The 22,203-nt window shown below is 51.7% G+C and overlaps 26 non-coding genes across 26 annotated transcripts; all 26 read left to right on the top strand.

Annotated features, from left to right (window-relative positions):
- Nucleotides 1-145: 145 nt before the first annotated feature.
- Nucleotides 146-309, top strand: LOC139626122 (U1 spliceosomal RNA). Its single transcript, XR_011692119.1, has one exon. It is a non-coding gene; the product is annotated as a U1 spliceosomal RNA (small nuclear RNA).
- Nucleotides 310-967: 658 nt separating this feature from the next.
- LOC139626133 (U1 spliceosomal RNA) lies at nucleotides 968-1,131 on the top strand. Its single transcript, XR_011692122.1, has one exon. It is a non-coding gene; the product is annotated as a U1 spliceosomal RNA (small nuclear RNA).
- Nucleotides 1,132-1,789: 658 nt separating this feature from the next.
- LOC139626136 (U1 spliceosomal RNA) lies at nucleotides 1,790-1,953 on the top strand. The gene has a single exon (XR_011692123.1). It is a non-coding gene; the product is annotated as a U1 spliceosomal RNA (small nuclear RNA).
- Nucleotides 1,954-2,611: 658 nt separating this feature from the next.
- LOC139626140 (U1 spliceosomal RNA) lies at nucleotides 2,612-2,775 on the top strand. Its single transcript, XR_011692124.1, has one exon. It is a non-coding gene; the product is annotated as a U1 spliceosomal RNA (small nuclear RNA).
- Nucleotides 2,776-3,433: 658 nt separating this feature from the next.
- LOC139626147 (U1 spliceosomal RNA) lies at nucleotides 3,434-3,597 on the top strand. Its single transcript, XR_011692126.1, has one exon. It is a non-coding gene; the product is annotated as a U1 spliceosomal RNA (small nuclear RNA).
- Nucleotides 3,598-4,255: 658 nt separating this feature from the next.
- LOC139626565 (U1 spliceosomal RNA) lies at nucleotides 4,256-4,419 on the top strand. The gene has a single exon (XR_011692340.1). It is a non-coding gene; the product is annotated as a U1 spliceosomal RNA (small nuclear RNA).
- A 658-nt stretch (nucleotides 4,420-5,077) lies between these two features.
- LOC139626151 (U1 spliceosomal RNA) lies at nucleotides 5,078-5,241 on the top strand. The gene has a single exon (XR_011692130.1). It is a non-coding gene; the product is annotated as a U1 spliceosomal RNA (small nuclear RNA).
- A 658-nt stretch (nucleotides 5,242-5,899) lies between these two features.
- LOC139626157 (U1 spliceosomal RNA) lies at nucleotides 5,900-6,063 on the top strand. Its single transcript, XR_011692131.1, has one exon. It is a non-coding gene; the product is annotated as a U1 spliceosomal RNA (small nuclear RNA).
- Nucleotides 6,064-6,721: 658 nt separating this feature from the next.
- Nucleotides 6,722-6,885, top strand: LOC139626162 (U1 spliceosomal RNA). The gene has a single exon (XR_011692134.1). It is a non-coding gene; the product is annotated as a U1 spliceosomal RNA (small nuclear RNA).
- Nucleotides 6,886-7,543: 658 nt separating this feature from the next.
- Nucleotides 7,544-7,707, top strand: LOC139626168 (U1 spliceosomal RNA). Its single transcript, XR_011692135.1, has one exon. It is a non-coding gene; the product is annotated as a U1 spliceosomal RNA (small nuclear RNA).
- Nucleotides 7,708-8,365: 658 nt separating this feature from the next.
- On the top strand, nucleotides 8,366-8,529 carry LOC139626172 (U1 spliceosomal RNA). Its single transcript, XR_011692136.1, has one exon. It is a non-coding gene; the product is annotated as a U1 spliceosomal RNA (small nuclear RNA).
- A 658-nt stretch (nucleotides 8,530-9,187) lies between these two features.
- Nucleotides 9,188-9,351, top strand: LOC139626177 (U1 spliceosomal RNA). The gene has a single exon (XR_011692137.1). It is a non-coding gene; the product is annotated as a U1 spliceosomal RNA (small nuclear RNA).
- A 658-nt stretch (nucleotides 9,352-10,009) lies between these two features.
- Nucleotides 10,010-10,173, top strand: LOC139626186 (U1 spliceosomal RNA). Its single transcript, XR_011692139.1, has one exon. It is a non-coding gene; the product is annotated as a U1 spliceosomal RNA (small nuclear RNA).
- A 658-nt stretch (nucleotides 10,174-10,831) lies between these two features.
- LOC139626570 (U1 spliceosomal RNA) lies at nucleotides 10,832-10,995 on the top strand. Its single transcript, XR_011692341.1, has one exon. It is a non-coding gene; the product is annotated as a U1 spliceosomal RNA (small nuclear RNA).
- A 658-nt stretch (nucleotides 10,996-11,653) lies between these two features.
- LOC139626190 (U1 spliceosomal RNA) lies at nucleotides 11,654-11,817 on the top strand. The gene has a single exon (XR_011692140.1). It is a non-coding gene; the product is annotated as a U1 spliceosomal RNA (small nuclear RNA).
- Nucleotides 11,818-12,475: 658 nt separating this feature from the next.
- LOC139626194 (U1 spliceosomal RNA) lies at nucleotides 12,476-12,639 on the top strand. Its single transcript, XR_011692143.1, has one exon. It is a non-coding gene; the product is annotated as a U1 spliceosomal RNA (small nuclear RNA).
- A 658-nt stretch (nucleotides 12,640-13,297) lies between these two features.
- LOC139626198 (U1 spliceosomal RNA) lies at nucleotides 13,298-13,461 on the top strand. The gene has a single exon (XR_011692144.1). It is a non-coding gene; the product is annotated as a U1 spliceosomal RNA (small nuclear RNA).
- Nucleotides 13,462-14,119: 658 nt separating this feature from the next.
- Nucleotides 14,120-14,283, top strand: LOC139626200 (U1 spliceosomal RNA). The gene has a single exon (XR_011692145.1). It is a non-coding gene; the product is annotated as a U1 spliceosomal RNA (small nuclear RNA).
- A 658-nt stretch (nucleotides 14,284-14,941) lies between these two features.
- On the top strand, nucleotides 14,942-15,105 carry LOC139626206 (U1 spliceosomal RNA). Its single transcript, XR_011692152.1, has one exon. It is a non-coding gene; the product is annotated as a U1 spliceosomal RNA (small nuclear RNA).
- Nucleotides 15,106-15,763: 658 nt separating this feature from the next.
- LOC139626583 (U1 spliceosomal RNA) lies at nucleotides 15,764-15,927 on the top strand. Its single transcript, XR_011692345.1, has one exon. It is a non-coding gene; the product is annotated as a U1 spliceosomal RNA (small nuclear RNA).
- A 658-nt stretch (nucleotides 15,928-16,585) lies between these two features.
- Nucleotides 16,586-16,749, top strand: LOC139626214 (U1 spliceosomal RNA). Its single transcript, XR_011692157.1, has one exon. It is a non-coding gene; the product is annotated as a U1 spliceosomal RNA (small nuclear RNA).
- A 658-nt stretch (nucleotides 16,750-17,407) lies between these two features.
- On the top strand, nucleotides 17,408-17,571 carry LOC139626221 (U1 spliceosomal RNA). The gene has a single exon (XR_011692158.1). It is a non-coding gene; the product is annotated as a U1 spliceosomal RNA (small nuclear RNA).
- Nucleotides 17,572-18,229: 658 nt separating this feature from the next.
- Nucleotides 18,230-18,393, top strand: LOC139626227 (U1 spliceosomal RNA). Its single transcript, XR_011692159.1, has one exon. It is a non-coding gene; the product is annotated as a U1 spliceosomal RNA (small nuclear RNA).
- A 658-nt stretch (nucleotides 18,394-19,051) lies between these two features.
- On the top strand, nucleotides 19,052-19,215 carry LOC139626232 (U1 spliceosomal RNA). The gene has a single exon (XR_011692160.1). It is a non-coding gene; the product is annotated as a U1 spliceosomal RNA (small nuclear RNA).
- A 658-nt stretch (nucleotides 19,216-19,873) lies between these two features.
- Nucleotides 19,874-20,037, top strand: LOC139626241 (U1 spliceosomal RNA). The gene has a single exon (XR_011692163.1). It is a non-coding gene; the product is annotated as a U1 spliceosomal RNA (small nuclear RNA).
- A 658-nt stretch (nucleotides 20,038-20,695) lies between these two features.
- Nucleotides 20,696-20,859, top strand: LOC139626248 (U1 spliceosomal RNA). Its single transcript, XR_011692165.1, has one exon. It is a non-coding gene; the product is annotated as a U1 spliceosomal RNA (small nuclear RNA).
- Nucleotides 20,860-22,203: the final 1,344 nt, after the last annotated feature.

Here is a 22,203-nt window from a genome sequence, read left to right on the forward strand (position 1 = left end):
TGTCTGCAACTTTTCCTGCAACTTGTGCAGCGTCAAAGTTGAGTTGACGCTAAAGGCACTGAACTCTGGGATTATGCGTTTTAAGCACCGTCACCCAGGGCGCCGTGCCTGGGAATGAGCCCCCTGTCTCTGACACTTCCAACTCATACTTACCTGGCAGGGGAGATACCATGATCAAGAAGGTGGTTCACCCAGGGCGAGGCTCAGCCATTGCACTCCGGTTGTGCTGACCCCTGCGAATTCCCCAAATGTGGGAATCTCGACTGCATAATTTCTGGTAGTGGGGGACTGCGTTCGCGCTCTCCCCTGATTATTATGTTGAAGGAAAACCACAGCCTTTCAAGATGGCCACATGCTGCGCGTTGTGCTGGTTTCCAGCTGAAGGTGACGTGGGATTGTCTTGACTTTGAGCTCGGAGGTTACTTTTGCAGTTTGTCCAGAACGTGGCAGCGTTTCCCGTACGCTGTGAAGCTGTGCGTTCACTGAAGACGCTCCCCCGTGATACTGATGATGGAAGTGGGCGTGGCCTTTTGAGATGATGGAAAAACTGCGTGCTCTACTCTGTGATTTCGTGCTGTCTTTCTGGGAAAAGCGTGCGCTAGACATTCTCCTATTGCTATTGGCATCAGTGTCGGGCTTTGGTGCGGTCGCTGCTGTCCCACGGACAAAACAGCGCGCTGCGTGGCTTTTTCAGCTTGCCGAGTAGCTTTACATGCAATCTTACCGCATACCACACTGCAGCAGTGTTTACTTACTTTGTTTTGCCAGAACAAGTGAGCGAGGGAACAAAACAAATGTGTACCACATACCACACTGCAGCAGTGTCTGCAACTTTTCCTGCAACTTGTGCAGCGTCAAAGTTGAGTTGACGCTAAAGGCACTGAACTCTGGGATTATGCGTTTTAAGCACCGTCACCCAGGGCGCCGTGCCTGGGAATGAGCCCCCTGTCTCTGACACTTCCAACTCATACTTACCTGGCAGGGGAGATACCATGATCAAGAAGGTGGTTCACCCAGGGCGAGGCTCAGCCATTGCACTCCGGTTGTGCTGACCCCTGCGAATTCCCCAAATGTGGGAATCTCGACTGCATAATTTCTGGTAGTGGGGGACTGCGTTCGCGCTCTCCCCTGATTATTATGTTGAAGGAAAACCACAGCCTTTCAAGATGGCCACATGCTGCGCGTTGTGCTGGTTTCCAGCTGAAGGTGACGTGGGATTGTCTTGACTTTGAGCTCGGAGGTTACTTTTGCAGTTTGTCCAGAACGTGGCAGCGTTTCCCGTACGCTGTGAAGCTGTGCGTTCACTGAAGACGCTCCCCCGTGATACTGATGATGGAAGTGGGCGTGGCCTTTTGAGATGATGGAAAAACTGCGTGCTCTACTCTGTGATTTCGTGCTGTCTTTCTGGGAAAAGCGTGCGCTAGACATTCTCCTATTGCTATTGGCATCGGTGTCGGGCTTTGGTGCGGTCGCTGCTGTCCCACGGACAAAACAGCGCGCTGCGTGGCTTTTTCAGCTTGCCGAGTAGCTTTACATGCAATCTTACCGCATACCACACTGCAGCAGTGTTTACTTACTTTGTTTTGCCAGAACAAGTGAGCGAGGGAACAAAACAAATGTGTACCACATACCACACTGCAGCAGTGTCTGCAACTTTTCCTGCAACTTGTGCAGCGTCAAAGTTGAGTTGACGCTAAAGGCACTGAACTCTGGGATTATGCGTTTTAAGCACCGTCACCCAGGGCGCCGTGCCTGGGAATGAGCCCCCTGTCTCTGACACTTCCAACTCATACTTACCTGGCAGGGGAGATACCATGATCAAGAAGGTGGTTCACCCAGGGCGAGGCTCAGCCATTGCACTCCGGTTGTGCTGACCCCTGCGAATTCCCCAAATGTGGGAATCTCGACTGCATAATTTCTGGTAGTGGGGGACTGCGTTCGCGCTCTCCCCTGATTATTATGTTGAAGGAAAACCACAGCCTTTCAAGATGGCCACATGCTGCGCGTTGTGCTGGTTTCCAGCTGAAGGTGACGTGGGATTGTCTTGACTTTGAGCTCGGAGGTTACTTTTGCAGTTTGTCCAGAACGTGGCAGCGTTTCCCGTACGCTGTGAAGCTGTGCGTTCACTGAAGACGCTCCCCCGTGATACTGATGATGGAAGTGGGCGTGGCCTTTTGAGATAATGGAAAAACTGCATGCTCTACTCTGTGATTTCGTGCTGTCTTTCTGGGAAAAGCGTGCGCTAGACATTCTCCTATTGCTATTGGCATCGGTGTCGGGCTTTGGTGCGGTCGCTGCTGTCCCACGGACAAAACAGCGCGCTGCGTGGCTTTTTCAGCTTGCCGAGTAGCTTTACATGCAATCTTACCGCATACCACACTGCAGCAGTGTTTACTTACTTTGTTTTGCCAGAACAAGTGAGCGAGGGAACAAAACAAATGTGTACCACATACCACACTGCAGCAGTGTCTGCAACTTTTCCTGCAACTTGTGCAGCGTCAAAGTTGAGTTGACGCTAAAGGCACTGAACTCTGGGATTATGCGTTTTAAGCACCGTCACCCAGGGCGCCGTGCCTGGGAATGAGCCCCCTGTCTCTGACACTTCCAACTCATACTTACCTGGCAGGGGAGATACCATGATCAAGAAGGTGGTTCACCCAGGGCGAGGCTCAGCCATTGCACTCCGGTTGTGCTGACCCCTGCGAATTCCCCAAATGTGGGAATCTCGACTGCATAATTTCTGGTAGTGGGGGACTGCGTTCGCGCTCTCCCCTGATTATTATGTTGAAGGAAAACCACAGCCTTTCAAGATGGCCACATGCTGCGCGTTGTGCTGGTTTCCAGCTGAAGGTGACGTGGGATTGTCTTGACTTTGAGCTCGGAGGTTACTTTTGCAGTTTGTCCAGAACGTGGCAGCGTTTCCCGTACGCTGTGAAGCTGTGCGTTCACTGAAGACGCTCCCCCGTGATACTGATGATGGAAGTGGGCGTGGCCTTTTGAGATGATGGAAAAACTGCGTGCTCTACTCTGTGATTTCGTGCTGTCTTTCTGGGAAAAGCGTGCGCTAGACATTCTCCTATTGCTATTGGCATCGGTGTCGGGCTTTGGTGCGGTCGCTGCTGTCCCACGGACAAAACAGCGCGCTGCGTGGCTTTTTCAGCTTGCCGAGTAGCTTTACATGCAATCTTACCGCATACCACACTGCAGCAGTGTTTACTTACTTTGTTTTGCCAGAACAAGTGAGCGAGGGAACAAAACAAATGTGTACCACATACCACACTGCAGCAGTGTCTGCAACTTTTCCTGCAACTTGTGCAGCGTCAAAGTTGAGTTGACGCTAAAGGCACTGAACTCTGGGATTATGCGTTTTAAGCACCGTCACCCAGGGCGCCGTGCCTGGGAATGAGCCCCCTGTCTCTGACACTTCCAACTCATACTTACCTGGCAGGGGAGATACCATGATCAAGAAGGTGGTTCACCCAGGGCGAGGCTCAGCCATTGCACTCCGGTTGTGCTGACCCCTGCGAATTCCCCAAATGTGGGAATCTCGACTGCATAATTTCTGGTAGTGGGGGACTGCGTTCGCGCTCTCCCCTGATTATTATGTTGAAGGAAAACCACAGCCTTTCAAGATGGCCACATGCTGCGCGTTGTGCTGGTTTCCAGCTGAAGGTGACGTGGGATTGTCTTGACTTTGAGCTCGGAGGTTACTTTTGCAGTTTGTCCAGAACGTGGCAGCGTTTCCCGTACGCTGTGAAGCTGTGCGTTCACTGAAGACGCTCCCCCGTGATACTGATGATGGAAGTGGGCGTGGCCTTTTGAGATGATGGAAAAACTGCGTGCTCTACTCTGTGATTTCGTGCTGTCTTTCTGGGAAAAGCGTGCGCTAGACATTCTCCTATTGCTATTGGCATCAGTGTCGGGCTTTGGTGCGGTCGCTGCTGTCCCACGGACAAAACAGCGCGCTGCGTGGCTTTTTCAGCTTGCCGAGTAGCTTTACATGCAATCTCACCGCATACCACACTGCAGCAGTGTTTACTTACTTTGTTTTGCCAGAACAAGTGAGCGAGGGAACAAAACAAATGTGTACCACATACCACACTGCAGCAGTGTCTGCAACTTTTCCTGCAACTTGTGCAGCGTCAAAGTTGAGTTGACGCTAAAGGCACTGAACTCTGGGATTATGCGTTTTAAGCACCGTCACCCAGGGCGCCGTGCCTGGGAATGAGCCCCCTGTCTCTGACACTTCCAACTCATACTTACCTGGCAGGGGAGATACCATGATCAAGAAGGTGGTTCACCCAGGGCGAGGCTCAGCCATTGCACTCCGGTTGTGCTGACCCCTGCGAATTCCCCAAATGTGGGAATCTCGACTGCATAATTCCTGGTAGTGGGGGACTGCGTTCGCGCTCTCCCCTGATTATTATGTTGAAGGAAAACCACAGCCTTTCAAGATGGCCACATGCTGCGCGTTGTGCTGGTTTCCAGCTGAAGGTGACGTGGGATTGTCTTGACTTTGAGCTCGGAGGTTACTTTTGCAGTTTGTCCAGAACGTGGCAGCGTTTCCCGTACGCTGTGAAGCTGTGCGTTCACTGAAGACGCTCCCCCGTGATACTGATGATGGAAGTGGGCGTGGCCTTTTGAGATGATGGAAAAACTGCGTGCTCTACTCTGTGATTTCGTGCTGTCTTTCTGGGAAAAGCGTGCGCTAGACATTCTCCTATTGCTATTGGCATCGGTGTCGGGCTTTGGTGCGGTCGCTGCTGTCCCACGGACAAAACAGCGCGCTGCGTGGCTTTTTCAGCTTGCCGAGTAGCTTTACATGCAATCTTACCGCATACCACACTGCAGCAGTGTTTACTTACTTTGTTTTGCCAGAACAAGTGAGCGAGGGAACAAAACAAATGTGTACCACATACCACACTGCAGCAGTGTCTGCAACTTTTCCTGCAACTTGTGCAGCGTCAAAGTTGAGTTGACGCTAAAGGCACTGAACTCTGGGATTATGCGTTTTAAGCACCGTCACCCAGGGCGCCGTGCCTGGGAATGAGCCCCCTGTCTCTGACACTTCCAACTCATACTTACCTGGCAGGGGAGATACCATGATCAAGAAGGTGGTTCACCCAGGGCGAGGCTCAGCCATTGCACTCCGGTTGTGCTGACCCCTGCGAATTCCCCAAATGTGGGAATCTCGACTGCATAATTTCTGGTAGTGGGGGACTGCGTTCGCGCTCTCCCCTGATTATTATGTTGAAGGAAAACCACAGCCTTTCAAGATGGCCACATGCTGCGCGTTGTGCTGGTTTCCAGCTGAAGGTGACGTGGGATTGTCTTGACTTTGAGCTCGGAGGTTACTTTTGCAGTTTGTCCAGAATGTGGCAGCGTTACCCGTACGCTGTGAAGCTGTGCGTTCACTGAAGACGCTCCCCCGTGATACTGATGATGGAAGTGGGCGTGGCCTTTTGAGATAATGGAAAAACTGCGTGCTCTACTCTGTGATTTCGTGCTGTCTTTCTGGGAAAAGCGTGCGCTAGACATTCTCCTATTGCTATTGGCATCGGTGTCGGGCTTTGGTGCGGTCGCTGCTGTCCCACGGACAAAACAGCGCGCTGCGTGGCTTTTTCAGCTTGCCGAGTAGCTTTACATGCAATCTCACCGCATACCACACTGCAGCAGTGTTTACTTACTTTGTTTTGCCAGAACAAGTGAGCGAGGGAACAAAACAAATGTGTACCTCATACCACACTGCAGCAGTGTCTGCAACTTTTCCTGCAACTTGTGCAGCGTCAAAGTTGAGTTGACGCTAAAGGCACTGAACTCTGGGATTATGCGTTTTAAGCACCGTCACCCAGGGCGCCGTGCCTGGGAATGAGCCCCCTGTCTCTGACACTTCCAACTCATACTTACCTGGCAGGGGAGATACCATGATCAAGAAGGTGGTTCACCCAGGGCGAGGCTCAGCCATTGCACTCCGGTTGTGCTGACCCCTGCGAATTCCCCAAATGTGGGAATCTCGACTGCATAATTTCTGGTAGTGGGGGACTGCGTTCGCGCTCTCCCCTGATTATTATGTTGAAGGAAAACCACAGCCTTTCAAGATGGCCACATGCTGCGCGTTGTGCTGGTTTCCAGCTGAAGGTGACGTGGGATTGTCTTGACTTTGAGCTCGGAGGTTACTTTTGCAGTTTGTCCAGAACGTGGCAGTGTTTCCCGTACGCTGTGAAGCTGTGCGTTCACTGAAGACGCTCCCCCGTGATACTGATGATGGAAGTGGGCGTGGCCTTTTGAGATGATGGAAAAACTGCGTGCTCTACTCTGTGATTTCGTGCTGTCTTTCTGGGAAAAGCGTGCGCTAGACATTCTCCTATTGCTATTGGCATCGGTGTCGGGCTTTGGTGCGGTCGCTGCTGTCCCACGGACAAAACAGCGCGCTGCGTGGCTTTTTCAGCTTGCCGAGTAGCTTTACATGCAATCTTACCGCATACCACACTGCAGCAGTGTTTACTTACTTTGTTTTGCCAGAACAAGTGAGCGAGGGAACAAAACAAATGTGTACCACATACCACACTGCAGCAGTGTCTGCAACTTTTCCTGCAACTTGTGCAGCGTCAAAGTTGAGTTGACGCTAAAGGCACTGAACTCTGGGATTATGCGTTTTAAGCACCGTCACCCAGGGCGCCGTGCCTGGGAATGAGCCCCCTGTCTCTGACACTTCCAACTCATACTTACCTGGCAGGGGAGATACCATGATCAAGAAGGTGGTTCACCCAGGGCGAGGCTCAGCCATTGCACTCCGGTTGTGCTGACCCCTGCGAATTCCCCAAATGTGGGAATCTCGACTGCATAATTTCTGGTAGTGGGGGACTGCGTTCGCGCTCTCCCCTGATTATTATGTTGAAGGAAAACCACAGCCTTTCAAGATGGCCACATGCTGCGCGTTGTGCTGGTTTCCAGCTGAAGGTGACGTGGGATTGTCTTGACTTTGAGCTCGGAGGTTACTTTTGCAGTTTGTCCAGAACGTGGCAGCGTTTCCCGTACGCTGTGAAGCTGTGCGTTCACTGAAGACGCTCCCCCGTGATACTGATGATGGAAGTGGGCGTGGCCTTTTGAGATGATGGAAAAACTGCGTGCTCTACTCTGTGATTTCGTGCTGTCTTTCTGGGAAAAGCGTGCGCTAGACATTCTCCTATTGCTATTGGCATCAGTGTCGGGCTTTGGTGCGGTCGCTGCTGTCCCACGGACAAAACAGCGCGCTGCGTGGCTTTTTCAGCTTGCCGAGTAGCTTTACATGCAATCTTACCGCATACCACACTGCAGCAGTGTTTACTTACTTTGTTTTGCCAGAACAAGTGAGCGAGGGAACAAAACAAATGTGTACCACATACCACACTGCAGCAGTGTCTGCAACTTTTCCTGCAACTTGTGCAGCGTCAAAGTTGAGTTGACGCTAAAGGCACTGAACTCTGGGATTATGCGTTTTAAGCACCGTCACCCAGGGCGCCGTGCCTGGGAATGAGCCCCCTGTCTCTGACACTTCCAACTCATACTTACCTGGCAGGGGAGATACCATGATCAAGAAGGTGGTTCACCCAGGGCGAGGCTCAGCCATTGCACTCCGGTTGTGCTGACCCCTGCGAATTCCCCAAATGTGGGAATCTCGACTGCATAATTTCTGGTAGTGGGGGACTGCGTTCGCGCTCTCCCCTGATTATTATGTTGAAGGAAAACCACAGCCTTTCAAGATGGCCACATGCTGCGCGTTGTGCTGGTTTCCAGCTGAAGGTGACGTGGGATTGTCTTGACTTTGAGCTCGGAGGTTACTTTTGCAGTTTGTCCAGAACGTGGCAGCGTTTCCCGTACGCTGTGAAGCTGTGCGTTCACTGAAGACGCTCCCCCGTGATACTGATGATGGAAGTGGGCGTGGCCTTTTGAGATGATGGAAAAACTGCGTGCTCTACTCTGTGATTTCGTGCTGTCTTTCTGGGAAAAGCGTGCGCTAGACATTCTCCTATTGCTATTGGCATCGGTGTCGGGCTTTGGTGCGGTCGCTGCTGTCCCACGGACAAAACAGCGCGCTGCGTGGCTTTTTCAGCTTGCCGAGTAGCTTTACATGCAATCTTACCGCATACCACACTGCAGCAGTGTTTACTTACTTTGTTTTGCCAGAACAAGTGAGCGAGGGAACAAAACAAATGTGTACCACATACCACACTGCAGCAGTGTCTGCAACTTTTCCTGCAACTTGTGCAGCGTCAAAGTTGAGTTGACGCTAAAGGCACTGAACTCTGGGATTATGCGTTTTAAGCACCGTCACCCAGGGCGCCGTGCCTGGGAATGAGCCCCCTGTCTCTGACACTTCCAACTCATACTTACCTGGCAGGGGAGATACCATGATCAAGAAGGTGGTTCACCCAGGGCGAGGCTCAGCCATTGCACTCCGGTTGTGCTGACCCCTGCGAATTCCCCAAATGTGGGAATCTCGACTGCATAATTTCTGGTAGTGGGGGACTGCGTTCGCGCTCTCCCCTGATTATTATGTTGAAGGAAAACCACAGCCTTTCAAGATGGCCACATGCTGCGCGTTGTGCTGGTTTCCAGCTGAAGGTGACGTGGGATTGTCTTGACTTTGAGCTCGGAGGTTACTTTTGCAGTTTGTCCAGAACGTGGCAGCGTTTCCCGTACGCTGTGAAGCTGTGCGTTCACTGAAGACGCTCCCCCGTGATACTGATGATGGAAGTGGGCGTGGCCTTTTGAGATAATGGAAAAACTGCATGCTCTACTCTGTGATTTCGTGCTGTCTTTCTGGGAAAAGCGTGCGCTAGACATTCTCCTATTGCTATTGGCATCGGTGTCGGGCTTTGGTGCGGTCGCTGCTGTCCCACGGACAAAACAGCGCGCTGCGTGGCTTTTTCAGCTTGCCGAGTAGCTTTACATGCAATCTTACCGCATACCACACTGCAGCAGTGTTTACTTACTTTGTTTTGCCAGAACAAGTGAGCGAGGGAACAAAACAAATGTGTACCACATACCACACTGCAGCAGTGTCTGCAACTTTTCCTGCAACTTGTGCAGCGTCAAAGTTGAGTTGACGCTAAAGGCACTGAACTCTGGGATTATGCGTTTTAAGCACCGTCACCCAGGGCGCCGTGCCTGGGAATGAGCCCCCTGTCTCTGACACTTCCAACTCATACTTACCTGGCAGGGGAGATACCATGATCAAGAAGGTGGTTCACCCAGGGCGAGGCTCAGCCATTGCACTCCGGTTGTGCTGACCCCTGCGAATTCCCCAAATGTGGGAATCTCGACTGCATAATTTCTGGTAGTGGGGGACTGCGTTCGCGCTCTCCCCTGATTATTATGTTGAAGGAAAACCACAGCCTTTCAAGATGGCCACATGCTGCGCGTTGTGCTGGTTTCCAGCTGAAGGTGACGTGGGATTGTCTTGACTTTGAGCTCGGAGGTTACTTTTGCAGTTTGTCCAGAACGTGGCAGCGTTTCCCGTACGCTGTGAAGCTGTGCGTTCACTGAAGACGCTCCCCCGTGATACTGATGATGGAAGTGGGCGTGGCCTTTTGAGATGATGGAAAAACTGCGTGCTCTACTCTGTGATTTCGTGCTGTCTTTCTGGGAAAAGCGTGCGCTAGACATTCTCCTATTGCTATTGGCATCGGTGTCGGGCTTTGGTGCGGTCGCTGCTGTCCCACGGACAAAACAGCGCGCTGCGTGGCTTTTTCAGCTTGCCGAGTAGCTTTACATGCAATCTTACCGCATACCACACTGCAGCAGTGTTTACTTACTTTGTTTTGCCAGAACAAGTGAGCGAGGGAACAAAACAAATGTGTACCACATACCACACTGCAGCAGTGTCTGCAACTTTTCCTGCAACTTGTGCAGCGTCAAAGTTGAGTTGACGCTAAAGGCACTGAACTCTGGGATTATGCGTTTTAAGCACCGTCACCCAGGGCGCCGTGCCTGGGAATGAGCCCCCTGTCTCTGACACTTCCAACTCATACTTACCTGGCAGGGGAGATACCATGATCAAGAAGGTGGTTCACCCAGGGCGAGGCTCAGCCATTGCACTCCGGTTGTGCTGACCCCTGCGAATTCCCCAAATGTGGGAATCTCGACTGCATAATTTCTGGTAGTGGGGGACTGCGTTCGCGCTCTCCCCTGATTATTATGTTGAAGGAAAACCACAGCCTTTCAAGATGGCCACATGCTGCGCGTTGTGCTGGTTTCCAGCTGAAGGTGACGTGGGATTGTCTTGACTTTGAGCTCGGAGGTTACTTTTGCAGTTTGTCCAGAACGTGGCAGCGTTTCCCGTACGCTGTGAAGCTGTGCGTTCACTGAAGACGCTCCCCCGTGATACTGATGATGGAAGTGGGCGTGGCCTTTTGAGATGATGGAAAAACTGCGTGCTCTACTCTGTGATTTCGTGCTGTCTTTCTGGGAAAAGCGTGCGCTAGACATTCTCCTATTGCTATTGGCATCAGTGTCGGGCTTTGGTGCGGTCGCTGCTGTCCCACGGACAAAACAGCGCGCTGCGTGGCTTTTTCAGCTTGCCGAGTAGCTTTACATGCAATCTCACCGCATACCACACTGCAGCAGTGTTTACTTACTTTGTTTTGCCAGAACAAGTGAGCGAGGGAACAAAACAAATGTGTACCACATACCACACTGCAGCAGTGTCTGCAACTTTTCCTGCAACTTGTGCAGCGTCAAAGTTGAGTTGACGCTAAAGGCACTGAACTCTGGGATTATGCGTTTTAAGCACCGTCACCCAGGGCGCCGTGCCTGGGAATGAGCCCCCTGTCTCTGACACTTCCAACTCATACTTACCTGGCAGGGGAGATACCATGATCAAGAAGGTGGTTCACCCAGGGCGAGGCTCAGCCATTGCACTCCGGTTGTGCTGACCCCTGCGAATTCCCCAAATGTGGGAATCTCGACTGCATAATTCCTGGTAGTGGGGGACTGCGTTCGCGCTCTCCCCTGATTATTATGTTGAAGGAAAACCACAGCCTTTCAAGATGGCCACATGCTGCGCGTTGTGCTGGTTTCCAGCTGAAGGTGACGTGGGATTGTCTTGACTTTGAGCTCGGAGGTTACTTTTGCAGTTTGTCCAGAACGTGGCAGCGTTTCCCGTACGCTGTGAAGCTGTGCGTTCACTGAAGACGCTCCCCCGTGATACTGATGATGGAAGTGGGCGTGGCCTTTTGAGATGATGGAAAAACTGCGTGCTCTACTCTGTGATTTCGTGCTGTCTTTCTGGGAAAAGCGTGCGCTAGACATTCTCCTATTGCTATTGGCATCGGTGTCGGGCTTTGGTGCGGTCGCTGCTGTCCCACGGACAAAACAGCGCGCTGCGTGGCTTTTTCAGCTTGCCGAGTAGCTTTACATGCAATCTTACCGCATACCACACTGCAGCAGTGTTTACTTACTTTGTTTTGCCAGAACAAGTGAGCGAGGGAACAAAACAAATGTGTACCACATACCACACTGCAGCAGTGTCTGCAACTTTTCCTGCAACTTGTGCAGCGTCAAAGTTGAGTTGACGCTAAAGGCACTGAACTCTGGGATTATGCGTTTTAAGCACCGTCACCCAGGGCGCCGTGCCTGGGAATGAGCCCCCTGTCTCTGACACTTCCAACTCATACTTACCTGGCAGGGGAGATACCATGATCAAGAAGGTGGTTCACCCAGGGCGAGGCTCAGCCATTGCACTCCGGTTGTGCTGACCCCTGCGAATTCCCCAAATGTGGGAATCTCGACTGCATAATTTCTGGTAGTGGGGGACTGCGTTCGCGCTCTCCCCTGATTATTATGTTGAAGGAAAACCACAGCCTTTCAAGATGGCCACATGCTGCGCGTTGTGCTGGTTTCCAGCTGAAGGTGACGTGGGATTGTCTTGACTTTGAGCTCGGAGGTTACTTTTGCAGTTTGTCCAGAACGTGGCAGCGTTACCCGTACGCTGTGAAGCTGTGCGTTCACTGAAGACGCTCCCCCGTGATACTGATGATGGAAGTGGGCGTGGCCTTTTGAGATAATGGAAAAACTGCGTGCTCTACTCTGTGATTTCGTGCTGTCTTTCTGGGAAAAGCGTGCGCTAGACATTCTCCTATTGCTATTGGCATCGGTGTCGGGCTTTGGTGCGGTCGCTGCTGTCCCACGGACAAAACAGCGCGCTGCGTGGCTTTTTCAGCTTGCCGAGTAGCTTTACATGCAATCTCACCGCATACCACACTGCAGCAGTGTTTACTTACTTTGTTTTGCCAGAACAAGTGAGCGAGGGAACAAAACAAATGTGTACCTCATACCACACTGCAGCAGTGTCTGCAACTTTTCCTGCAACTTGTGCAGCGTCAAAGTTGAGTTGACGCTAAAGGCACTGAACTCTGGGATTATGCGTTTTAAGCACCGTCACCCAGGGCGCCGTGCCTGGGAATGAGCCCCCTGTCTCTGACACTTCCAACTCATACTTACCTGGCAGGGGAGATACCATGATCAAGAAGGTGGTTCACCCAGGGCGAGGCTCAGCCATTGCACTCCGGTTGTGCTGACCCCTGCGAATTCCCCAAATGTGGGAATCTCGACTGCATAATTTCTGGTAGTGGGGGACTGCGTTCGCGCTCTCCCCTGATTATTATGTTGAAGGAAAACCACAGCCTTTCAAGATGGCCACATGCTGCGCGTTGTGCTGGTTTCCAGCTGAAGGTGACGTGGGATTGTCTTGACTTTGAGCTCGGAGGTTACTTTTGCAGTTTGTCCAGAACGTGGCAGCGTTTCCCGTACGCTGTGAAGCTGTGCGTTCACTGAAGACGCTCCCCCGTGATACTGATGATGGAAGTGGGCGTGGCCTTTTGAGATGATGGAAAAACTGCGTGCTCTACTCTGTGATTTCGTGCTGTCTTTCTGGGAAAAGCGTGCGCTAGACATTCTCCTATTGCTATTGGCATCGGTGTCGGGCTTTGGTGCGGTCGCTGCTGTCCCACGGACAAAACAGCGCGCTGCGTGGCTTTTTCAGCTTGCCGAGTAGCTTTACATGCAATCTTACCGCATACCACACTGCAGCAGTGTTTACTTACTTTGTTTTGCCAGAACAAGTGAGCGAGGGAACAAAACAAATGTGTACCACATACCACACTGCAGCAGTGTCTGCAACTTTTCCTGCAACTTGTGCAGCGTCAAAGTTGAGTTGACGCTAAAGGCACTGAACTCTGGGATTATGCGTTTTAAGCACCGTCACCCAGGGCGCCGTGCCTGGGAATGAGCCCCCTGTCTCTGACACTTCCAACTCATACTTACCTGGCAGGGGAGATACCATGATCAAGAAGGTGGTTCACCCAGGGCGAGGCTCAGCCATTGCACTCCGGTTGTGCTGACCCCTGCGAATTCCCCAAATGTGGGAATCTCGACTGCATAATTTCTGGTAGTGGGGGACTGCGTTCGCGCTCTCCCCTGATTATTATGTTGAAGGAAAACCACAGCCTTTCAAGATGGCCACATGCTGCGCGTTGTGCTGGTTTCCAGCTGAAGGTGACGTGGGATTGTCTTGACTTTGAGCTCGGAGGTTACTTTTGCAGTTTGTCCAGAACGTGGCAGCGTTACCCGTACGCTGTGAAGCTGTGCGTTCACTGAAGACGCTCCCCCGTGATACTGATGATGGAAGTGGGCGTGGCCTTTTGAGATAATGGAAAAACTGCGTGCTCTACTCTGTGATTTCGTGCTGTCTTTCTGGGAAAAGCGTGCGCTAGACATTCTCCTATTGCTATTGGCATCGGTGTCGGGCTTTGGTGCGGTCGCTGCTGTCCCACGGACAAAACAGCGCGCTGCGTGGCTTTTTCAGCTTGCCGAGTAGCTTTACATGCAATCTTACCGCATACCACACTGCAGCAGTGTTTACTTACTTTGTTTTGCCAGAACAAGTGAGCGAGGGAACAAAACAAATGTGTACCACATACCACACTGCAGCAGTGTCTGCAACTTTTCCTGCAACTTGTGCAGCGTCAAAGTTGAGTTGACGCTAAAGGCACTGAACTCTGGGATTATGCGTTTTAAGCACCGTCACCCAGGGCGCCGTGCCTGGGAATGAGCCCCCTGTCTCTGACACTTCCAACTCATACTTACCTGGCAGGGGAGATACCATGATCAAGAAGGTGGTTCACCCAGGGCGAGGCTCAGCCATTGCACTCCGGTTGTGCTGACCCCTGCGAATTCCCCAAATGTGGGAATCTCGACTGCATAATTTCTGGTAGTGGGGGACTGCGTTCGCGCTCTCCCCTGATTATTATGTTGAAGGAAAACCACAGCCTTTCAAGATGGCCACATGCTGCGCGTTGTGCTGGTTTCCAGCTGAAGGTGACGTGGGATTGTCTTGACTTTGAGCTCGGAGGTTACTTTTGCAGTTTGTCCAGAACGTGGCAGCGTTTCCCGTACGCTGTGAAGCTGTGCGTTCACTGAAGACGCTCCCCCGTGATACTGATGATGGAAGTGGGCGTGGCCTTTTGAGATGATGGAAAAACTGCGTGCTCTACTCTGTGATTTCGTGCTGTCTTTCTGGGAAAAGCGTGCGCTAGACATTCTCCTATTGCTATTGGCATCGGTGTCGGGCTTTGGTGCGGTCGCTGCTGTCCCACGGACAAAACAGCGCGCTGCGTGGCTTTTTCAGCTTGCCGAGTAGCTTTACATGCAATCTTACCGCATACCACACTGCAGCAGTGTTTACTTACTTTGTTTTGCCAGAACAAGTGAGCGAGGGAACAAAACAAATGTGTACCACATACCACACTGCAGCAGTGTCTGCAACTTTTCCTGCAACTTGTGCAGCGTCAAAGTTGAGTTGACGCTAAAGGCACTGAACTCTGGGATTATGCGTTTTAAGCACCGTCACCCAGGGCGCCGTGCCTGGGAATGAGCCCCCTGTCTCTGACACTTCCAACTCATACTTACCTGGCAGGGGAGATACCATGATCAAGAAGGTGGTTCACCCAGGGCGAGGCTCAGCCATTGCACTCCGGTTGTGCTGACCCCTGCGAATTCCCCAAATGTGGGAATCTCGACTGCATAATTTCTGGTAGTGGGGGACTGCGTTCGCGCTCTCCCCTGATTATTATGTTGAAGGAAAACCACAGCCTTTCAAGATGGCCACATGCTGCGCGTTGTGCTGGTTTCCAGCTGAAGGTGACGTGGGATTGTCTTGACTTTGAGCTCGGAGGTTACTTTTGCAGTTTGTCCAGAACGTGGCAGCGTTTCCCGTACGCTGTGAAGCTGTGCGTTCACTGAAGACGCTCCCCCGTGATACTGATGATGGAAGTGGGCGTGGCCTTTTGAGATGATGGAAAAACTGCGTGCTCTACTCTGTGATTTCGTGCTGTCTTTCTGGGAAAAGCGTGCGCTAGACATTCTCCTATTGCTATTGGCATCAGTGTCGGGCTTTGGTGCGGTCGCTGCTGTCCCACGGACAAAACAGCGCGCTGCGTGGCTTTTTCAGCTTGCCGAGTAGCTTTACATGCAATCTCACCGCATACCACACTGCAGCAGTGTTTACTTACTTTGTTTTGCCAGAACAAGTGAGCGAGGGAACAAAACAAATGTGTACCACATACCACACTGCAGCAGTGTCTGCAACTTTTCCTGCAACTTGTGCAGCGTCAAAGTTGAGTTGACGCTAAAGGCACTGAACTCTGGGATTATGCGTTTTAAGCACCGTCACCCAGGGCGCCGTGCCTGGGAATGAGCCCCCTGTCTCTGACACTTCCAACTCATACTTACCTGGCAGGGGAGATACCATGATCAAGAAGGTGGTTCACCCAGGGCGAGGCTCAGCCATTGCACTCCGGTTGTGCTGACCCCTGCGAATTCCCCAAATGTGGGAATCTCGACTGCATAATTCCTGGTAGTGGGGGACTGCGTTCGCGCTCTCCCCTGATTATTATGTTGAAGGAAAACCACAGCCTTTCAAGATGGCCACATGCTGCGCGTTGTGCTGGTTTCCAGCTGAAGGTGACGTGGGATTGTCTTGACTTTGAGCTCGGAGGTTACTTTTGCAGTTTGTCCAGAACGTGGCAGCGTTTCCCGTACGCTGTGAAGCTGTGCGTTCACTGAAGACGCTCCCCCGTGATACTGATGATGGAAGTGGGCGTGGCCTTTTGAGATGATGGAAAAACTGCGTGCTCTACTCTGTGATTTCGTGCTGTCTTTCTGGGAAAAGCGTGCGCTAGACATTCTCCTATTGCTATTGGCATCGGTGTCGGGCTTTGGTGCGGTCGCTGCTGTCCCACGGACAAAACAGCGCGCTGCGTGGCTTTTTCAGCTTGCCGAGTAGCTTTACATGCAATCTTACCGCATACCACACTGCAGCAGTGTTTACTTACTTTGTTTTGCCAGAACAAGTGAGCGAGGGAACAAAACAAATGTGTACCACATACCACACTGCAGCAGTGTCTGCAACTTTTCCTGCAACTTGTGCAGCGTCAAAGTTGAGTTGACGCTAAAGGCACTGAACTCTGGGATTATGCGTTTTAAGCACCGTCACCCAGGGCGCCGTGCCTGGGAATGAGCCCCCTGTCTCTGACACTTCCAACTCATACTTACCTGGCAGGGGAGATACCATGATCAAGAAGGTGGTTCACCCAGGGCGAGGCTCAGCCATTGCACTCCGGTTGTGCTGACCCCTGCGAATTCCCCAAATGTGGGAATCTCGACTGCATAATTTCTGGTAGTGGGGGACTGCGTTCGCGCTCTCCCCTGATTATTATGTTGAAGGAAAACCACAGCCTTTCAAGATGGCCACATGCTGCGCGTTGTGCTGGTTTCCAGCTGAAGGTGACGTGGGATTGTCTTGACTTTGAGCTCGGAGGTTACTTTTGCAGTTTGTCCAGAACGTGGCAGCGTTACCCGTACGCTGTGAAGCTGTGCGTTCACTGAAGACGCTCCCCCGTGATACTGATGATGGAAGTGGGCGTGGCCTTTTGAGATAATGGAAAAACTGCGTGCTCTACTCTGTGATTTCGTGCTGTCTTTCTGGGAAAAGCGTGCGCTAGACATTCTCCTATTGCTATTGGCATCGGTGTCGGGCTTTGGTGCGGTCGCTGCTGTCCCACGGACAAAACAGCGCGCTGCGTGGCTTTTTCAGCTTGCCGAGTAGCTTTACATGCAATCTCACCGCATACCACACTGCAGCAGTGTTTACTTACTTTGTTTTGCCAGAACAAGTGAGCGAGGGAACAAAACAAATGTGTACCTCATACCACACTGCAGCAGTGTCTGCAACTTTTCCTGCAACTTGTGCAGCGTCAAAGTTGAGTTGACGCTAAAGGCACTGAACTCTGGGATTATGCGTTTTAAGCACCGTCACCCAGGGCGCCGTGCCTGGGAATGAGCCCCCTGTCTCTGACACTTCCAACTCATACTTACCTGGCAGGGGAGATACCATGATCAAGAAGGTGGTTCACCCAGGGCGAGGCTCAGCCATTGCACTCCGGTTGTGCTGACCCCTGCGAATTCCCCAAATGTGGGAATCTCGACTGCATAATTTCTGGTAGTGGGGGACTGCGTTCGCGCTCTCCCCTGATTATTATGTTGAAGGAAAACCACAGCCTTTCAAGATGGCCACATGCTGCGCGTTGTGCTGGTTTCCAGCTGAAGGTGACGTGGGATTGTCTTGACTTTGAGCTCGGAGGTTACTTTTGCAGTTTGTCCAGAACGTGGCAGCGTTTCCCGTACGCTGTGAAGCTGTGCGTTCACTGAAGACGCTCCCCCGTGATACTGATGATGGAAGTGGGCGTGGCCTTTTGAGATGATGGAAAAACTGCGTGCTCTACTCTGTGATTTCGTGCTGTCTTTCTGGGAAAAGCGTGCGCTAGACATTCTCCTATTGCTATTGGCATCGGTGTCGGGCTTTGGTGCGGTCGCTGCTGTCCCACGGACAAAACAGCGCGCTGCGTGGCTTTTTCAGCTTGCCGAGTAGCTTTACATGCAATCTTACCGCATACCACACTGCAGCAGTGTTTACTTACTTTGTTTTGCCAGAACAAGTGAGCGAGGGAACAAAACAAATGTGTACCACATACCACACTGCAGCAGTGTCTGCAACTTTTCCTGCAACTTGTGCAGCGTCAAAGTTGAGTTGACGCTAAAGGCACTGAACTCTGGGATTATGCGTTTTAAGCACCGTCACCCAGGGCGCCGTGCCTGGGAATGAGCCCCCTGTCTCTGACACTTCCAACTCATACTTACCTGGCAGGGGAGATACCATGATCAAGAAGGTGGTTCACCCAGGGCGAGGCTCAGCCATTGCACTCCGGTTGTGCTGACCCCTGCGAATTCCCCAAATGTGGGAATCTCGACTGCATAATTTCTGGTAGTGGGGGACTGCGTTCGCGCTCTCCCCTGATTATTATGTTGAAGGAAAACCACAGCCTTTCAAGATGGCCACATGCTGCGCGTTGTGCTGGTTTCCAGCTGAAGGTGACGTGGGATTGTCTTGACTTTGAGCTCGGAGGTTACTTTTGCAGTTTGTCCAGAACGTGGCAGCGTTACCCGTACGCTGTGAAGCTGTGCGTTCACTGAAGACGCTCCCCCGTGATACTGATGATGGAAGTGGGCGTGGCCTTTTGAGATAATGGAAAAACTGCGTGCTCTACTCTGTGATTTCGTGCTGTCTTTCTGGGAAAAGCGTGCGCTAGACATTCTCCTATTGCTATTGGCATCGGTGTCGGGCTTTGGTGCGGTCGCTGCTGTCCCACGGACAAAACAGCGCGCTGCGTGGCTTTTTCAGCTTGCCGAGTAGCTTTACATGCAATCTTACCGCATACCACACTGCAGCAGTGTTTACTTACTTTGTTTTGCCAGAACAAGTGAGCGAGGGAACAAAACAAATGTGTACCACATACCACACTGCAGCAGTGTCTGCAACTTTTCCTGCAACTTGTGCAGCGTCAAAGTTGAGTTGACGCTAAAGGCACTGAACTCTGGGATTATGCGTTTTAAGCACCGTCACCCAGGGCGCCGTGCCTGGGAATGAGCCCCCTGTCTCTGACACTTCCAACTCATACTTACCTGGCAGGGGAGATACCATGATCAAGAAGGTGGTTCACCCAGGGCGAGGCTCAGCCATTGCACTCCGGTTGTGCTGACCCCTGCGAATTCCCCAAATGTGGGAATCTCGACTGCATAATTTCTGGTAGTGGGGGACTGCGTTCGCGCTCTCCCCTGATTATTATGTTGAAGGAAAACCACAGCCTTTCAAGATGGCCACATGCTGCGCGTTGTGCTGGTTTCCAGCTGAAGGTGACGTGGGATTGTCTTGACTTTGAGCTCGGAGGTTACTTTTGCAGTTTGTCCAGAACGTGGCAGCGTTTCCCGTACGCTGTGAAGCTGTGCGTTCACTGAAGACGCTCCCCCGTGATACTGATGATGGAAGTGGGCGTGGCCTTTTGAGATGATGGAAAAACTGCGTGCTCTACTCTGTGATTTCGTGCTGTCTTTCTGGGAAAAGCGTGCGCTAGACATTCTCCTATTGCTATTGGCATCGGTGTCGGGCTTTGGTGCGGTCGCTGCTGTCCCACGGACAAAACAGCGCGCTGCGTGGCTTTTTCAGCTTGCCGAGTAGCTTTACATGCAATCTTACCGCATACCACACTGCAGCAGTGTTTACTTACTTTGTTTTGCCAGAACAAGTGAGCGAGGGAACAAAACAAATGTGTACCACATACCACACTGCAGCAGTGTCTGCAACTTTTCCTGCAACTTGTGCAGCGTCAAAGTTGAGTTGACGCTAAAGGCACTGAACTCTGGGATTATGCGTTTTAAGCACCGTCACCCAGGGCGCCGTGCCTGGGAATGAGCCCCCTGTCTCTGACACTTCCAACTCATACTTACCTGGCAGGGGAGATACCATGATCAAGAAGGTGGTTCACCCAGGGCGAGGCTCAGCCATTGCACTCCGGTTGTGCTGACCCCTGCGAATTCCCCAAATGTGGGAATCTCGACTGCATAATTTCTGGTAGTGGGGGACTGCGTTCGCGCTCTCCCCTGATTATTATGTTGAAGGAAAACCACAGCCTTTCAAGATGGCCACATGCTGCGCGTTGTGCTGGTTTCCAGCTGAAGGTGACGTGGGATTGTCTTGACTTTGAGCTCGGAGGTTACTTTTGCAGTTTGTCCAGAACGTGGCAGCGTTTCCCGTACGCTGTGAAGCTGTGCGTTCACTGAAGACGCTCCCCCGTGATACTGATGATGGAAGTGGGCGTGGCCTTTTGAGATGATGGAAAAACTGCGTGCTCTACTCTGTGATTTCGTGCTGTCTTTCTGGGAAAAGCGTGCGCTAGACATTCTCCTATTGCTATTGGCATCAGTGTCGGGCTTTGGTGCGGTCGCTGCTGTCCCACGGACAAAACAGCGCGCTGCGTGGCTTTTTCAGCTTGCCGAGTAGCTTTACATGCAATCTTACCGCATACCACACTGCAGCAGTGTTTACTTACTTTGTTTTGCCAGAACAAGTGAGCGAGGGAACAAAACAAATGTGTACCACATACCACACTGCAGCAGTGTCTGCAACTTTTCCTGCAACTTGTGCAGCGTCAAAGTTGAGTTGACGCTAAAGGCACTGAACTCTGGGATTATGCGTTTTAAGCACCGTCACCCAGGGCGCCGTGCCTGGGAATGAGCCCCCTGTCTCTGACACTTCCAACTCATACTTACCTGGCAGGGGAGATACCATGATCAAGAAGGTGGTTCACCCAGGGCGAGGCTCAGCCATTGCACTCCGGTTGTGCTGACCCCTGCGAATTCCCCAAATGTGGGAATCTCGACTGCATAATTTCTGGTAGTGGGGGACTGCGTTCGCGCTCTCCCCTGATTATTATGTTGAAGGAAAACCACAGCCTTTCAAGATGGCCACATGCTGCGCGTTGTGCTGGTTTCCAGCTGAAGGTGACGTGGGATTGTCTTGACTTTGAGCTCGGAGGTTACTTTTGCAGTTTGTCCAGAACGTGGCAGCGTTTCCCGTACGCTGTGAAGCTGTGCGTTCACTGAAGACGCTCCCCCGTGATACTGATGATGGAAGTGGGCGTGGCCTTTTGAGATGATGGAAAAACTGCGTGCTCTACTCTGTGATTTCGTGCTGTCTTTCTGGGAAAAGCGTGCGCTAGACATTCTCCTATTGCTATTGGCATCGGTGTCGGGCTTTGGTGCGGTCGCTGCTGTCCCACGGACAAAACAGCGCGCTGCGTGGCTTTTTCAGCTTGCCGAGTAGCTTTACATGCAATCTTACCGCATACCACACTGCAGCAGTGTTTACTTACTTTGTTTTGCCAGAACAAGTGAGCGAGGGAACAAAACAAATGTGTACCACATACCACACTGCAGCAGTGTTTGCAACTTTTCCTGCAACTTGTGCAACGTCAAAGTTGAGTTGACGCTAAAGGCACTGAACTCTGGGATTATGCGTTTTAAGCACCGTCACCCAGGGCGCCGTGCCTGGGAATGAGCCCCCTGTCTCTGACACTTCCAACTCATACTTACCTGGCAGGGGAGATACCATGATCAAGAAGGTGGTTCACCCCTTTCCAGTAAGTGATTGTGCTTGTATTGTGGTCGAGCGGTGTATGGGACGCAATACAGTCAGGTGGAGGATCCCTGCTTCAAGCAGGTTTCGAAGTTGTGCAGGTAGTCAGCATGGCTTCAGCACACTCTCAGTCAACCCGAAGGAAAGCTCTCCGTTTTCAACTTCTGGAGGAACTACAGATGGATCGTTTGCAGTTTAGTCGACAGATACTGCAAAAAGAGCTTGGTTGTTCTACCAATCAGCTGGAGTATATCTTTGCTTATCCTGGGAAGAAGGTTTTCGAAGTGATATTTACCACGATGCAACATCTTGAAAGTTGCCTGGACAGTTTTGGTAATAAGAAAAAGTCATCAGCGGTTTTTAGTAAGATTGCCATGACGCCCTTGGCAGAGAGAGACTTAAAAACAGTACATGTTGTTATTTTGTCAGAGAAAGTAAGAAATCAAGATGTCTGGACTTGGATGGCAAGGTATTGTGAAGTGATTCATGCCACTGAAGTAATGGACATTGATGGAATTAAGACAGGAGCCCGACGATTTCAAGTGTGTCTGTTAAGGCAGGATGGTATCTTGCAACATCTTCCAAGTACCATCCAGTTAGGAGCCTTCAGAGGGTCTGTCTTCTACCCTGGTCAG

This window comes from Trachinotus anak, unplaced genomic scaffold (assembly GCF_046630095.1).
Source record: "Trachinotus anak isolate AG129_WGS33_773 ecotype Australia unplaced genomic scaffold, CSIRO_AGI_Tana_v1 ptg000001l, whole genome shotgun sequence".
NCBI classification, from domain to species: domain Eukaryota; kingdom Metazoa; phylum Chordata; class Actinopteri; order Carangiformes; family Carangidae; genus Trachinotus; species Trachinotus anak.